We start from the raw sequence: 16,557 nt of genomic DNA on the forward strand, positions 1-16,557 counted from the left end.
GGGGAAGGAAATAACCATGTCCCCTCTGAACATAGCCCAGCGTTGTGAATAATCTTGCTGTTGTGCAGAGTGCATTGGCTAGTGGATTACTGCAGAGGCAGTAGGTTAAAATTTAATGCCTTATCATAGGATCTCCCTTTTGAACCATTTAAATATTTGTTTTAGTGTTTAATATTTTCTACTTTCTTTTTGATTCAGGTTTTTCTCTATTTTACTTTTTTACTGTTCTCTTTTTTTTGTTTTGGTGTATTTTTCTGTAAAAGAAACCCAGGATAGGTAAATCAATAGAAACAGTAACTGGATTAACGGTTTATTGGGGTTACATCAGGGGATATTGGGGGGAATATTGGGAGCTAATAATAATGAGTTCAAGCAAGAAGGAAATGTTATAAAACTGATTGTGGTGACTTTTAATGTGATTGAACTATTGAATTGTATGATATGTCAATAAAACTATTTAAAGAAAAACTATGGTTGGAATTAGGATTATGTACATCAGGGTTGTATCCTCAATCGTACTTATTCAAGCTGTATGCTGAACAAATAATCAGAGAAGCTGGACCATATGAAGAATAAGGCATCAGGTTTGGAAGAAGGATTATTAACCAGCAACATGCAGGTAACAGAACCTTGTTTGCTGAAAGTGAAGAGGACTTGAAACACTTGCTGATGAAGATCAAGGATTGCAACCTTAATTTACAACTCAGTGTAAAGAAAACCAAAATCCTCACAACTGAGCCTGTCGGTGTAACATCATGATAAATGGAGACAAAATTGACATTATCAAGAATATCATCTCGCTTGGATCCACGATCAGTACTCATGGAAGCAGCGGTCAGGAGATCAAAAGATGCAAACCTGCTCTATGAGACCTCTCTGAAGTGCTGCAAAGCAAGGCTGTTGCGTGAAGGACTGAGGTGTGCCTGACTCAAGCCATGGTTTTTCCAATTGACTCGTGTGGATTTTAAGGTTAGATATTAAAAAATAATAATAAAACAAAACAAAGCCCCCCCAAAAGTTGGATATTGAATAAGGAAGAGCTAAGAAGCAGCGATGCATTTGCATTATAATCCTGGCAAAGAATATTGAAAGTGCTGTGGACTGGGAAGAGAACAAACAAATCTGTCTTAGAAGTAGTCTGCCACAATGCTCCTTAGAAGTGTCACTGGAGAGGGGAGGTTTTGTCTCGTGTATACTTTGAACCTGGTAAAAGGAAAAGCACATCGTGCTTGGTAAAGTAGAGGGCATCAGCAAGGAGGGAGATTTTTGATACAATGGATTGACACAGCAGCTGCAACAATAGGCTCAAATAAAACAATTGTGAGGATGACACAAGGCTGGGTGTTGTTCTGTGATACATAGGTTTACTGTGAGTCAGCACCAACCTGATGGCCAGAAAGGTCAAGTCGTTCACTGCACTGCGCACTCTTCTAGCCATTGTCTTTGTCACTTTTTTTTTGCATGACTCTTTTCAGTTTATTGCATGAAGGAGTTACACTAGTCCAAGTTAAAAGTGGACCCCAAATGGTTACATCATACAAGCTGTGAGGTTTTAAACTTGTGACAAGGGACAGAGGGAATTTTTCTACTCATTGCAGGGAAACCCTCACTTAAGCGTCAGTGGACCACAGCACTTAAAACCCATGAACCTTCAGCTGGTCGTCCTTAGCCAGTCCAATCTCTACAAGGAACTGGCATATGTTCTTGCGCTGGTCACCCTGGAGCTGAATCCCTTCTCCATATTCTGGATGCTCAATCACAGTACCATTGCAGGGAAACTTCTTCTTAAAGGCCTTCACTAGCTTCTTTTTGTCGTAGTCATCAGCAATCCCTTGGACAGTGGTCAGGGTCTTCCTGCCGGTGCGCTGTTGAATTCTTCAGCAAAGGGGTCGAAAGAGTGGAGGTTCTGGATAGCGGACTTACGATACGATTCCTTTTCCTCGGTGGAAACGGCCTGCGGAAGGCGGCGGCTGGAGAAGGCGGGCAGGGGGGACAGAGCGTCGGGAAGCGAGGGGGCTCTAGGGGGAGGTTGCTGAGTCCTCAGCGGCGGCTCAGTGACTGGGGCCGTCTTTGTCACTTATGAAGGCTTAACCACCAACCTTTTAATCATGAACTGTGAACACACCCAGTACTCTGAGGAGACAAAAATGTTTTATTCCATCTGGTCAGCTTCTACAAAAGTTGTCTCAGCTTCACTTTTCTTGTCCTCTGATAGAAGTTAACAGAGATCATTCCCTCGCCCCAGGCTCTCTTGAGGAACAAGCACTGAAAAAACATCACGGGTGAACAATCTACCCTGGCTTCCATAGGGAAAAGGAGGATCCATCCTCGCACCAGCTTAAGGCCAATTCCCACCAAGCAGAGATCAGAAATGCGTCCATCCTCCATCTTTCCTTATCCTGACACCAACTATTCCTCCCTCAAGATTCTGCTTTCCTGCTGAGTTCAACAATGTAGTGCAATGGCCACAGAGTCCACAGACAACACTCAAAATTATGGAAGTTTATGACAGAAGTTGACAGGTTAGCTTAAACCAGGGCCAGAAAACAATAAGGATACAATCACTGGTGCAAAGCAATGGCCCTCACTTCAGCCCGCAGCCAAGCCTCTAGCCATCAGCCTCCTAGCCACATGATGCCTTAGCTTCTGCCTCTGTGGGCCTGGAAATCCATCTTCTGCCCTGCATCATCATCTTGGCACTGCTCTGTCTCGTGGTCTCCTTGGCTCAGTTTGGCATGGCCACTTCAAGCAAGGATTTTTAACATACTCCACCGGCGGCTCTTCTTCCTTGGTGGTCCCAGGAATTTTCATCACTTCTGAGAAGCCTCATTTTTATAGCCAGGGGAATGGCAAAGCTGACCAATCCCAGAGTTAGAGTCTTTACACCTTATTTGCATGGTCTCACCCAATCACTTGGTGGGAGTTATAGAGAAATGGATAGAGCAGCCATATTAAGAAATTTCACTTATACAATTGATGGATGTATGAATTGTGATAAGAGTTGTATGAGCCCCTAATAAAATGATTTTAAAATTTTTTAATTTCACTCGACCACAAATAGAATGCTGGATTTTTCCTCCATTGTATAACCCATTTATTCATTCCTTTGTCTCCTGTTATTCTTTCTACCTTCCTTTAGTCATTTATTTTTACCCAAACTTGTCTACCTTGGGATAGGACATCAGACTTAGCTGCTGTGCCAATCCAAATTGCTGGTAGCAGGACAAATCTAGCAAGTGCATCTTCCTCAGTTCATTCCCATTCATGTTGTGTAGGGTTACATCGGTACAAGACTCATGGGCTGTCTCCATCACGAGGCCAGATGATATTATTCACAGTCAACCCTAACTTTGCCAGATGGGGAGAAGGTAAAATCCATTCCATTAGGCCCTTGGGAATTCTGGCATACAGATTCAGAGGTCCGGTCACAGATCCTTGCTGAGAGATCATCCCTGCTTCTGGCACTTGCAGCTGCATCCCAGGTCCTGGGACTGCAGCATTCAACAGGAAAATAGCTATTTCAAATGATCTGGGGAGGAACTGTACAATGGTGCCAGCATCCTCCCCAACCCCATCTTCCCTGAACTCCCAAGAAATGTAGGATTCTATCCAGTGGTGATCTTCTTTTTGACCTCTTCATGTTGAATGTGAACACACACTTTGGTAAGCTTGTAAAGCACCCTTTCATATGTTTATCTCCTCCCATTTTAGATAGAAAATTGGAATAGACAATTGCACATGCTCATGTCCAGATGGATTTGTAAGGTAGAAATGGGGTCATGATGGGGGAGTGGGGGTGGGAGGGAACTATAACGAACTAGAGGAATGTTGTGTGTTTCACTGGTGCTATACTGCACCCTGGCTGGTTCATTCCTTCCTTGGGACCCTTCTGTGAGGGGATGTCCATTTGTCTAGATGGGCTTTGTGTCTCCACTCCAACCCCCTTCATTTGCATCAATATGATTTTTGTTTGGGAGTCTTCTGATGCCTGATACCTGGTCTTGTTGATACCTCATGATAACACAGGCTGGTGTGCTTTTTCCATGTGGGCTTGTTGCTTCTCTGCTAGATGTCTGCTTGTTTAACTTCAAGCGTTTTATACCCCACATGCTATATCTTCTAATAGCCGGGTTCCATCAGCTTTCTTCATCACGTTTGCTTATGTACCCATTTTGTCTTCTGCAATCGTGTCACACTGCCCATGAGTCAATGAAAATCCAAATATTTGGGCTCTCACCATTGCCTAATTATTCCATCATTGCTAGGAAGATAGTATACAGTTCAGTCTTCTGAGCTGACCTGCTCTTGCCTTCTTCAATTATGGTCTGTGTTAGTCTGGGTACTTTAGAGAAACAAATCCACAGAAACTCGTGTATAAGAAAGAGCTTTATATAAAGGTTACGTGCACATGAAGAAAACACCCCAACTCAGTGCTGCCCAAGCCCACAAGTCCAACATTAACCCATTAACCCATATGTCCAACACCAATCCACAAAGTCCTCCTCCATCTCATAAAACAGATGCAATGATGCTGGCTGCAGGAGGAAAGCCAAGTCAGTGAATATGTAATCATCTCAGCGCTGGCAGGGGTCTCCACATGGCTGCTCCAGCACCCAGGGCTGCATCGGGGTAGGTCCATGTGGCTTCTCCTCAGGGATATCTTGCAGGAAGTGATCCTTGCCAGCTGAAGCAGGGAACTGACTAAGGCAGCTGCACCCTGGTCTGACTATCCGAAAGCAAGAGACCGGAGAACTAGAAAGGCAAGGCTCACTGAGCCATTTATCCCTCTGCCCTTCAATTAACCCCACATGTGTTTATCAGCCAGGTTGGCACAGCAAACTAACTACCTCATTGTCTTTTCGTCTACTGGTCTTAATGCAGTAGCTTTCCATATCAAATGTTATGCCTGTACCCTAGAACTGTCATCCACAAATCAAGCAGCCTTCTGCTGGTCAGCAGTTGCTCATAGGACACTGTTCTTGTGGCAGTGGGCTCTGGCAACTTCATAGGTAGTTCCTGTGTGGGGCCTATGGGAAAGAAGCTTATCTGCTCTGTGTTTCCCTCATAGCTTGTTTGTGTATGAACATTTCCATATTACAGAACTATTCTGGACATCACTCTCCTTATTTGAGTGTTTCTACGATATCACTTAAGACATTATGGGTATCTCAGGTCTCGTGATGGTTTTTTACCCTCTGTCATTGAAGCAGTCTCAAGGACTAATAGCAAGTGAGTAATGAATTGCCTTTCAAATAGTGTGAATTGTGTTGCAGCATCTGGAAATTTTCTAGTCCATAAGCTCAATGTTGTAGGAGGGCAATGTTCTCAGTGTTTCGCTATAAGCTTCATTCCACATAAGCATGTGTGGCAGACACCTTCAAAATCATATGTGAATAAGGACTATAAGGGCCTGAAGGCAAGGAGAGTGAGACCACCTTCTGAAACTCAGACTTAGCCTGTTGTGTGGGCCCCCTTCAAATGCCGTTTCCTTCTCTGAGTAGCTTTATGGATGAGAGCCAACAATATTACCAGATATGGAATATGAGACCTCCAAAATCCAAATAGACCAATAACGAACGCATTGGTCTCCGGCTTAGTCTTAGGGGCATGCAGTGACAGTAACTTATTCTTGGCTGTACGTGAATATCACGAGAGGCTCCTGCTCAAGTTATTTCCAAGAATTTCACCATTTGGACAGGACTCTAGATTTTTATTGAGTTTATTAACAAGCCTCTCTTGGTCGTGCAGGTCATCGCGGTTTTCAAATCTGCTCTAGCTTGTTCTTCCAAGTTTGATGTTAACATAACACCATCAATGTAATATGCTATGACGCTTGAGGTCTGCACTAAACCCAAGTCTCTTCTAACCATCCTCTGACAGAAAGCTGAGGAGTTCAGATAAATGAGGCACTCTACAGCAATTGCGATCCTTCCCACGTGAAGGCAAACTTCAGCTGCCTCTTGTCTGAGACTGGGATAGAGAAAGAGCCATTTGAAAGATCAATAGCTGAAAATCAATCTTCTTTAGCCTGCTGTATTTTTCCCCAACGCAATGGGTTTTTATTTAATATAACACTTCTCATCATGGGGGTGTTAATCAGTTAATCAGTATAAGGGCTTGTTTGTGAAATGACAAATCACTTCTCCATTCCAGTGTAAAGCTTTTTAAAGCATTAAACCAATTTCTCTATTTCAATATTAAATGCATTGACAATATTTTTATTAACTCCCCCCACCCAAAAGAAATAGGTTTCAACTTTGACTACCTATATTTGCTATGTAAATACAATTAAAAAATCATTTTATTGGGGGCTCACACAACTCTTATCACTATCCATACATACATCCATTGTGTCAAGCACATATGTACATTTGTTGCCATCATCATTCTCAAAACATTCGCCTCCCACTTGATCCCTTAATATCAGCTGCTCATTTTCTGTAAATACAATATTAACTTTGTATATAACAAAACACAAATCCAATGAAACTATGGGGAAAAGGCTCTTTTGAACAGTGGTTCTCAACCTTCCTAATGCAGTGAGCCTTTAATACAGTTCCTCATGTTGTGGTGACCTCCCCCCCAACCATAAATTTATTTTTGTTGCCACTTCATAACTATAATTTTGCTACTATTATTAATCAGGTGACCCCTGTGAAAGGGGTTCGACCCCCCCCAAAGGGGTCACGACTCAAAGGCTGAGAACCTCTGCCTTCAAGAGGCAGTAATTACGGCCAAACAATGGTGCTTCCTTAGGATTCTGGACAAGGGCTTCCTTCTCATTTCACATTCTCTGAGACTTCTAAAACCAGGTTCAGCCATCTTATTGATTTCACTCCCTCTCTAATCAGCAAATACAAACCAGAGCCTGCATTTTTCAGTGCAGTATAGCGTGAAAAGAACACTTTCCCCCATTAAACATTCATAGCTTTGTTCCCATTTAGAGAAAAACATCTAAAAGGTGAAACTACTCTATTAACTCTCGACTTCTTTGGGAACATTCAAACATCAGAGTTCAGTTTTAGTAACTTTGATAGCACAAAGGTTCTTCGGGGTCAGGTTTGACTTGCGAGACCCTTCGAAATCACCTTTGGCATTCCTTTTTTTGTGCGTGTACCCCTAAGCATGCCTGTAATGCTGAGAACCACGCCTAACAAGCGAGCAATCCCATCTACTTGCTTCCACCCACGACAAAAGCAGTGAAATCAGGACCACTTACCAACTGTGTGGAAGCTGAGGACACGATGCTAGAATCCTGAGGGCTGATGGTTCCAAATAAATGGAGCCTATAGAAATATAATTCTGTCTGACTTGAAATGCTCCATCCTTGGAGTTCCGGATGCTGAAGCTAACGTTCCGCACACCACCACCTTCCAGGAAGCAGTCAGTACAAGAATGGCAAGGAAGGCAGGGTTCTGGCTGTATTTTTTTAAGTGTTTATTTTTTATCATATTGACTTCTAATTCACTTATCACCACCAATTTTTGAACATTTCATCATTATTGTACCTATTAGTATTAGCTCCCCGTTGCTCCGCAATGTCCCCTGCCATAACCCTAAGGAACTATGGATCTAGTTTCTGCCTCTACAGATTGACCTATCCTGGATCATTATTTTGTTTAGGCTGCTATTTTTTTTTCCACTGACATACAAATTTAGAAGAGAAAAAAAAAAACCTGTTAGTAGTTCGAGGTCTGTTTGTTCACCTTTAGGAGTGTTTTCTGAATGAGTCTGATAGGGTGCCACGTCCTGATGGGGTGCCACGTTCTGGCCCCAAAGTCCATCCTTTATATTCCCTCAGAACCTCCTTGCTCTGCTTCCCCTGCCGCTCCATTGCACTCCCCCAGTGTTTTGCCTCAGTGTGGTGGGGTCAGCTCAGTCGCACATCCCCCACTGTGTCTCCGGTGCTGTCCCGTGTGGGGCCATGGGTCAGTGCAGGATGTCGCATCTCGCCGTGGGGCCGGCTGTATGGTCCTCTCTGTACAATGGGGCCTTCGAGCCGGGCTATCGTCCTCTGAGCTTGGTGGGTCCAGGTGTGCTCTGCTCTGTTCTTCCTCCTTCCTTTGCTTCAGCTTCCTTCCAGGTGTGGTGTGGCAGGTCAGTTCCTTTCCCACACCAGACGATCTAATTTCATTTTCTGTGGTACTCCCTTCGATGGTGGGGGTCGGGCTAATTCTGGTTGGGGAGGCTGCTGTATTTTATGCATCATTAATACCATGTCTGGAACAGCTGAAGCTACAGGTGGCGGTATTTTAATGAGCCTTGATAATCTACTGCCAACCTCCTTGAACTAGCTACATCTCCATACAGGACTTTTCTTAATGAGAATCTGTTGGCACCAGCGCTCCAGCCCTTAGTATGTCTTTAATCAAAGCAGTGAGCTCCTTGTCTCCATTGGGGATCCTAAACTGTTTCAAATTAATAGTCTTAGTGGGTTCAGGGGGTTCTAATGGTTCCCATTTAGCATGCGCCTAAGGGTGGACTTATAAGCCTTCAATTTGACAGTATCAGGTAAAGGGAATGTTCCCCAATTAGATATAATATCCATGGCAATGATATATTCAGGAAAGGGAATTGCAACTACTTCATACACAATCTGTTGAAATCTTCTGACTTTCATCCAAACTTTCACCTTAGCCCCATGAACTGTTGGATCCCCAAATCCTGCCCACTACCATCCCCTAGTCTTACCTTCTCAAAAAAAAAACAACACCTCATTGCCATGTAGTCAATGCCAACTCTCAGTGACCCCATAGGACAAGGTAGAGCTGCCCCCGTGGGCTTCGGAGACTGGAACTCTTTATGGGAAGGGAAAGCCCCGTGGCAGCTTCTGCAGCGAAGCTGATGGCTTCAAACTGCTGATCCTGCAGCCAGCGTGCAGCCTTATGCCACCAGGGCTCCCAATCTAGCCTTGGACCCTCCCACCACCGCGCACTTGTGTATATGGCCTCAGGTCCCCTGCTGGGGGCTGGACCAGAAGACCCTGGCCCCCTAGTCAATCCTTCTCTTCATCAGTTAGCTGAGCCGCTGCTTCAAATGGTCTCCTGCAGGAATTCCCATCAATAAGTCCCTCCCAGCTGCGGTGAGCAGAATGGGTTTGTTAAGGCCTCACCATGGGGAGGCCAGCAGAAGATTCTATTGGTCCACCCAATCTCCTGGAGTGCTATACTCAAACCCTTCTATCAGCTACCTCGATGTGTGTAATAGTCATTCCATTTCTTAATAGGCATCTAGAAATCTCTATCCTTCTTGGATAAGTTCCTTCCCCATTGCCTATTCCCCATTATCTTATGAATTACTCTTATGTTTCTTGCATCTGTGAAACCCATGTGGGGAAGGTATGCCAACAAATGACACTGCTTCTCCGATTGGTGATTTGTTCATAGTAGTAAGGTTACATGCGGGGCCCGTGTAGAAGGGGCGCCCTGGATTACCATATCTGTCATAACCTGTGTAAGAGGCATGCTCATTGGATGACTAGCATGATCACCAGTGAGGCATCCCAGCATTGCTTACACAGCAGCACATGTGCTGCTTCCTTTGGCATAGTCCACTGAGGCTTTAGAGAGGGAGGGGCAGTTTCCCTTCCAGTTTTATCCAGTCCACCAGGCGGGCGGCCCTGTCTGGGTTGGCTTGCTGTGTAACTGGATCCAGTACCACCAGTCACGACTGTAGCACAGTGAGCTGTGGGCCTCGCAACACACTCAACCCAAAGATACTCCTCCATTGGGTGGATTCAAGACTAAAGCCGCCGTTGCTACAGTCGTCACGCTCACAATCCAGGTTAGTAGGTGTTTCAGGAAATTGATGACATCTATCTACAAACCGAGACAGCTCCTTGACACAGAACCCCTTGGTTTCCAAACAACTCCTTTCTTCTGTCGCCCCTGATTTCAGACATTTGTTGGTCTTACTGTTCCCCTCTCAGTCTGTCTTCTCTGTGACCCATCATCTTAGGGCCACCTTCTGTTGCTCTGCACATTTTTTCCTTTCCAAGTTGATCCTGAGACTAGGGGTTGTGGCCAGGACAGAACTGGGTCTGGGCTTGTTCAGTGGTACGGCACATCCCTGCGTTTCCCCATAGCATTGCAAAAACCAAGGGAGTGCACATCTTGCCCCGTCATACAGCCCAGGAAGAGCTTGTACAGACTGCAACATACCCGCTGCTTCTATCCATGAGTATTTCCTATCCAACCCAGAAACCAAAGGTGTCTCATTCACCCATTCAGGCTTCTTTTCTCCAAACCATAGCAACAAATTCCACCATGCTGACACCCATTGCACAAACAATTTCTTTTAGAAAAACTAACACAAGACTTGTCTCAAGAGGTGGAGGTTAAATATACTACAGATGCCCCACTTCTCCAAACTGCTTTACCACTCCATCACCTCTGCCATCAGCCACCCACCGCCTTCTCCCATTAGTGTATTCTTTATGTTCCCCCCAAAAATAACCCTCACTGCCATCCAGTCAATTCTTACTCATAGTGACCCTATAGGAAAGGTTAGAACTGCCTCGTGGGTTTCCAAGACTGTAAGTCTTTACAGGAGTAGAAAGCCTCAATTTTCTTCTCAGGACAGCTGGTAATTTTGAACTGCTGACCTTACAGTTGGCAGCTCAACTCATAACTCATTATACCACCAGGGCTCCTCACTTCATAGAGTGCGACAATCCACTGCAATGGCCACCCAGAACTCACAAGATATAGGAGGATGGCTCCTGTAAGTATGGATACGTAAGTCCCCAACCCCAAATTCAGTGATCCATCTGCAGGATCCTGTTCATCCCCAAGGCTGCCGAGGCTGGTGAAACCAGTCAGGAGATAGGCCACCGCTCAAGTTCCAAGAACCAGAGGTCCAACAGTGAGAGGCAAACCAGATGCAGCATCCGAAGGACACTCTCCACTTCCGGCTTATCTCGTGCTGGTAGTAAAATCCACCCCCTATCCCCCGCTTCTGAGACGACTTGCCTTACACTTAGCAGGATGTAACGGTCAGTATCTTCCCCCACCTTCTTACCCAGACCCATCATGGAAAAGTTGTTTGGTGGGAATAACAAAATTCCCTGACTGCAGACCAAGAGACAGTCACTCGAACAGAACAAGGAAATACTGCACGGTTTAAAATCAGGAATGGTGTGTATCAGGTTCTAAATGGTGCCTTTCCACCATATTTATTCGATCTATATGCTAAGCAAATAATCAGAGACACTGGCGTATATGAAGAAGAACACAGTATCAGAATTGGAAGAAGGCTTACTAACAACATATACTGATAATACTGATAATACTTACTAACAACATATACTGAAAGTGAGGAGGACTTGAAACACTTGCTGAAGATCAACGATTGCTTCCTTCAATATGGATTATAGTTCAGTGTAAAGAAAACAGAAAGCCTCACAATTGGGCCAATAATAGAAATCGTGAAGGACTTCACCTTGCTTAGATCCACAATCAACGCTCATGACAGCAGCGTTGACGAGGTCACACGATACACTGCATGGGCACATCTGCTGCACAAGACTTCTTTAAAGTGTTGGAAAGCAAAGATGTCCCTTTGAAGACTAAGAAACGCCTGACCCAAGCCCTAGTATTTGCATTTGTCTCATATGCATGTGAAAGTTAGACACTGAATGAGGAAGACCTAAGAAGAATTGAATGAGCCCTGGTGGTGTAGTGGTTAGGAATGGGCTGTGATCCGCAAGGAGGTCAGCAGTTCAAAACCACCAGCCACTCTGCGGGAGAAAGACAGGGCTTTGTACCCTCATTGACAGTTACATTCTTGGAAATTTACAGGGGCAGTTCTACCCTATCCTACAGGATCACTAGGAGGCGGCATCAACTCAATGGCAGTGAATTTGGTTTTTGCCTTTTAAGAATGGATGCATTTTGGTGTATAGTGCTGGCTAATGATATTGAAAGTACTATGGATTACCAAAAGAACAAGCAAATCTGTCTTGGAAGAAGTAAAACCAGAATGCTCCTTAGAAATGAGGATGAAAAAAAATGAGGATGAGCATGTTTATCAGAAAAGACCAGTCCCCAGAAAAGGACATCGTGCTTGGTAAGTAGAAGAGTAATGAAAAAGATGTAGCTCCTTGACAAGATGACTTCAACAACAGGCTCAAACATAACAATTGTGAGGACCAGGCGCTGTTTCATTCTGGGTACAGGGGTCGCTATGTGTTGGAAATGTCTCAATATTGGGTACCTAACAACCACACACCAGCATTTATATGAAATGTGCAGAGAAGGGATTTATAGAGAAAGAAAGGCCATCAGTGGTTGCCTAGGACTGAGAAATGGAAGAGGATGGATAGGAGTGATGCTGAAGGATGTGGGATTTCTAGGATGAAAATGTTCTAAATTTGATCATAGTGGGATTGCACAACCCTGCAAATATACTAACTACCATTGGATCACAGGAGTATCCTGTAAGGGAATGAATTGCCTGGATGGAACAGGAGAGCGCAGTTAAGTTTAACTTTATCAGTGCTTCCCAGACGGGAACTGTAGGTCAGCTGAGCTAAAAGCGATGCTCTACAATGCCAGCACAGTGTATCTAGTTCACCTTGGCTAACTCATTGCAAAGGCCTCACCGGGGTGCCTTTCTTGGTTGCAGCGACCGAATATGGCCGCCAGAGGGCAGTGATGCCCGTCACTGGCTACAGAAGTTTGTCTTTAACTGGGAACGACTCTGAACTACTCAAGGTGTGTTTGTGCGCTGCTAACCAGAAGGGCCAAGTGGAGATGGGGTGTGTGCTGATGAAGGCAACAAACTTGCTGTGTTTAAAAATGACATTCTTTCAATACTGTTCAAACATGTTTTGCAGAGATGAAAGGAAACTACGTTTCTGTTCATGAAATACTCTTTGGGAGTAGCAGGTGGGAGAGGGTGTGAAGTCTGTTGGCCCGACTGCTAGTTCCACAAAGTGCACCCACTCTGGAAAAATCCATCCAGCTCGCGACTACTGTGTGTGCATTTCTGTGGGTATACCATGCTTTCAGGAAAATCTACTCCAAAGATTCATGAGAAGGACCGATCACTTAAAACTCCTTTGGATATTTAAAAAAAACAAAAACAGATTTGTTGTACTTACTGAGTGTGGCATACATTTTTGGAGAATGAATACTTAATACACTCACAAGGTTTGAAGTTCAAAAGGGTAAGTTAAAATCTCTCTCCTTTTCCCGTCATCTGATCACTCAATTCCCTCCTGTAACCATTTCCTGTCACCCCCTAAACTTAGAGCAGCAGCCATTTTATGGGCTCATGATTCTGTGGGTCAGCAATTTGGACTGGACTGCGTTGGACAATGTGTGTGCTGATCTTACCTGCTACGTTGGGCCTTTGGCATAGTGAGGGGGGACTACACCGGCTACCCCCGTGGGTAGGAAGGATGTGTGGCATCCTTCACCTGCCAGGCTGTTCCTGCAGGGCTGCCAGCTGGGCCTCACTTTCCCTGTGGTCTCTCATCCTCAGGGAACGGGCCTGACCTTGGTGGTCTGAGGCCATCAGGAGGACCAAGGTGGTAGCGACAAGGCCACTTCAGCTTTGAGCCCACCACACCGACAGCATCACTTTAGTTGCTGTGTACCGGTTAGAGCAGGTCACATGGCCCGCCAGATTCAAGGGTATCCAGAAATAGTCCTTCTCTGCATGAGAAGAACAGCAAAGTAGCATTTCTTTTTTTCTCCAGGTAGTTTTATTATGATATAATTTACATACCATACACCTCCACAGTTCAGTCATATTTAAAGAATTATGTGCACATCATCGCAAACAGTTCTAGTGCACCTCCCCACCTCTGGCATTCATTGTTTGCTCCCGACTTTCCCTCAACCTCCCCCTCCCTAAAAGCTATTATCTCCATTACTGTCTATACATCCATCCCTGCTGTGTTTCATAAATTGGGAAATATAAAAAAATACCCCATGAAAACTGTGTGTGTACATATATATGATTTATTTTTAAAAAGAAGAAAGAAAAGATCACCAGCAGTATTAAAATAAACCAGAGAGAAAACTTAGAACAAATGCAGAATGGGTCACCAGGGGGAAATCCAATGACGAGGTATGTCATTACACTGTAGCGCCATCCACCATAATCAAGTTTACAATCATCAAAGTGCATTTCTAAAGGCTGCACATACACAGATGGGGAGGAATGTGTAGCCATCTGCTGCAATCTACCACACCTCACACGGAGTCTCCTACACATCCTTCCAGAAGGATGGTGCCCAGACTCTAAACCTGTGAGAGCCAGAGCATGAGAGCCTCGCTTTCCCTGGTCCCGCGCGTTTCTCACCTGTGACAGGGTGCCGTTAAACCAATTTTCTTCTGTTCATTTTAGCAGACAATCTCGCAGTTTCCTTCTCTAACAAGTTTCTGCCTTATTCGGTTCCGGCTCTCACAGAGTTTATTCTCAGGTAACTCACAAAGTAATGCTACAAAAAAACAAAAGAAAAGAGTTATGCTACAAAGTCATAGAAACCTTGAAGTGTCTTAAACCAAACTGTCAAAAGGTGAAGCCATGGTTTCTCAACATCCTCCCCCAGGGGGTTATGCTTCTGAAGGCTGCGTTTCTATCTTCCTCCCCTTCCGTGAAGAAGTCTCCGCCCTTCACCTGGCACCCCTGAGGGTTCTAATCATGTTCCTTTTCAATGTTCTCTGAGTTTAGGGAACAATAAGGATGAAGGAGCAAGATCAGGGCTGCAGGTTGTCAGGGGGAAGTTCCCCCAACAAAATCCTCATCGGGGACCCCTTGCTACCATCAAAGAATGAGCAGGTACAGTATTGTGACAAAAAATATACATGTTACATTACCTTTTCTGCCCTTTTCTTACCAGTTCAGCTTTAAATTTTCTTAACACATTTTCAAAATAAGCCTCTGGGATCACCCTGTGTCCTAAAATAAAATCTATCAAGATTACTCCTTTGGAAGAAACAAACAAACATCAATCGCGATAACTTTTTCAAGTGACCGCTCCGCTTTGAACGTCACTGGCCCCGCAGATCCATTTGGAAGTCACTTCTGGAAGGCACCCTAACCATACCAAGATGAGGGTGTAACTGAGAGAACTTGTCTAAACGCATCCACTGCTCACAAGACAAGTGTCGGCGTGCTTGGTGCGAAAGAAACCTGTGTGTGTAAGCTGGGACTCAGAAGCTCCGCGTTGCCACCTGTCCTCACACGGAACAGTAGGCACCGTCTGCCCCGTGTGCACCTCCAGCTGAAGCCCGGGATCTAGGAATCTTTAAGTTCCCCCTTTCACCCATGGTCTATACGCAGACCATCAGCAAATTAACAAAATGCCCACACGATCTGTGCACGTCTCCAGCTCTGTTGACACCATCCTCTGCAAAATCCCCTCTGTCCGCAGCCTGCCCTGGTCTCCTAGCTAGTGTCCCTGCTTCTGCTCTTGTCTCACTCCCAGCTCTCCGGAACCTAAGCCACATCGTGTCACTTTTAGTTGTTGAAACACAAGGCCTTCCCTGTGCTCAGATCGGCTCCCTCCTGCCATCCTCCTGGACCCCTTGGCTCTGTGTTCGCTAAGGCCCAGTTGCTCTGCCTCAAGGAGACCAAGCCTTCCTTGCCTCAAGGACTGTCTCCTGCAGGTTCCTCGGACAGGACTGCTCTTCCTCCTGGGCTGGACTCCTTGTCACCCTTCATGGCTTAGCTCAGTTGCGATCAAGGGAGCTTCCCTGACCCCCGTGTCCACTGCCCCTTCGTTTTCTTGTAGTTTCCCTCTCTTCCCCTTCCAGAATGTAAGGACTTTGCTCTGATGTGTCCAGAGATCCGTGGCCTAGTGAATGGGAGGATGGACTCACGGACCAGGGACGGCAAGCGGAGAGCAGTTTGTTTGGAGGCGAGAAATGCCTGCTGCAGCAGCAGCTTCGGACCGCAGTGAGCTGCCACTGCAGGAACTGCGTCTCGGGCTTTTATCGGATGTGGGGTGCTTGACCCGTCTATATCTCCAGGTTCTGAAGGGACCATCCCAGGTCTTGTCCCCTTTCTCAAGTCCAATCACGAATCTGCTCCTGCCCTGTCCAGGCAGGAAGTAAGCATGCAAAAAGGGTCCTGGTTTTGCTGCCTGTGAAGTGTACAATCAGCATAAGAATCTGATGCTGGTTGTCAGAATCACCCCTCCAGACATCCGGGTCCCTCCCAGAGATACCCACCCACCCACCTCCCCACCTCCCCCCACCCCAGCTCTTTCCCTCTCTGCCTGGGCCTTGCTATCTCCTATTTCTCCATGCCCCTTTGGAGTGGGAGCCCTAACTGCCGTTAGGGAATTGGGGTGCCAAGCCAAACGGCTACTTCCAGCTACAGAGGGACGTTGTATGAGGGAGCAGCAGTCCAGGACCCTCCCCAGGGAGTCTATCGAGTGGACCACAGTGGAAAGTGGTTCAAGGTCAAGGTCCCCAGTCAGCTGTCTCCAGCAATAACAAGCTCTTCAGATTCACTGAGAGTCTTTACAACTTTGGGCCACCAAAATTCAAATCTGAATGTGTTGGAAATGAGAAGATAGAAACTCCGTTAACAAATGTAAAA

This window comes from Tenrec ecaudatus, chromosome 4, assembly GCF_050624435.1.
Source record: "Tenrec ecaudatus isolate mTenEca1 chromosome 4, mTenEca1.hap1, whole genome shotgun sequence".
Taxonomy (NCBI): Eukaryota; Metazoa; Chordata; class Mammalia; order Afrosoricida; family Tenrecidae; genus Tenrec; species Tenrec ecaudatus.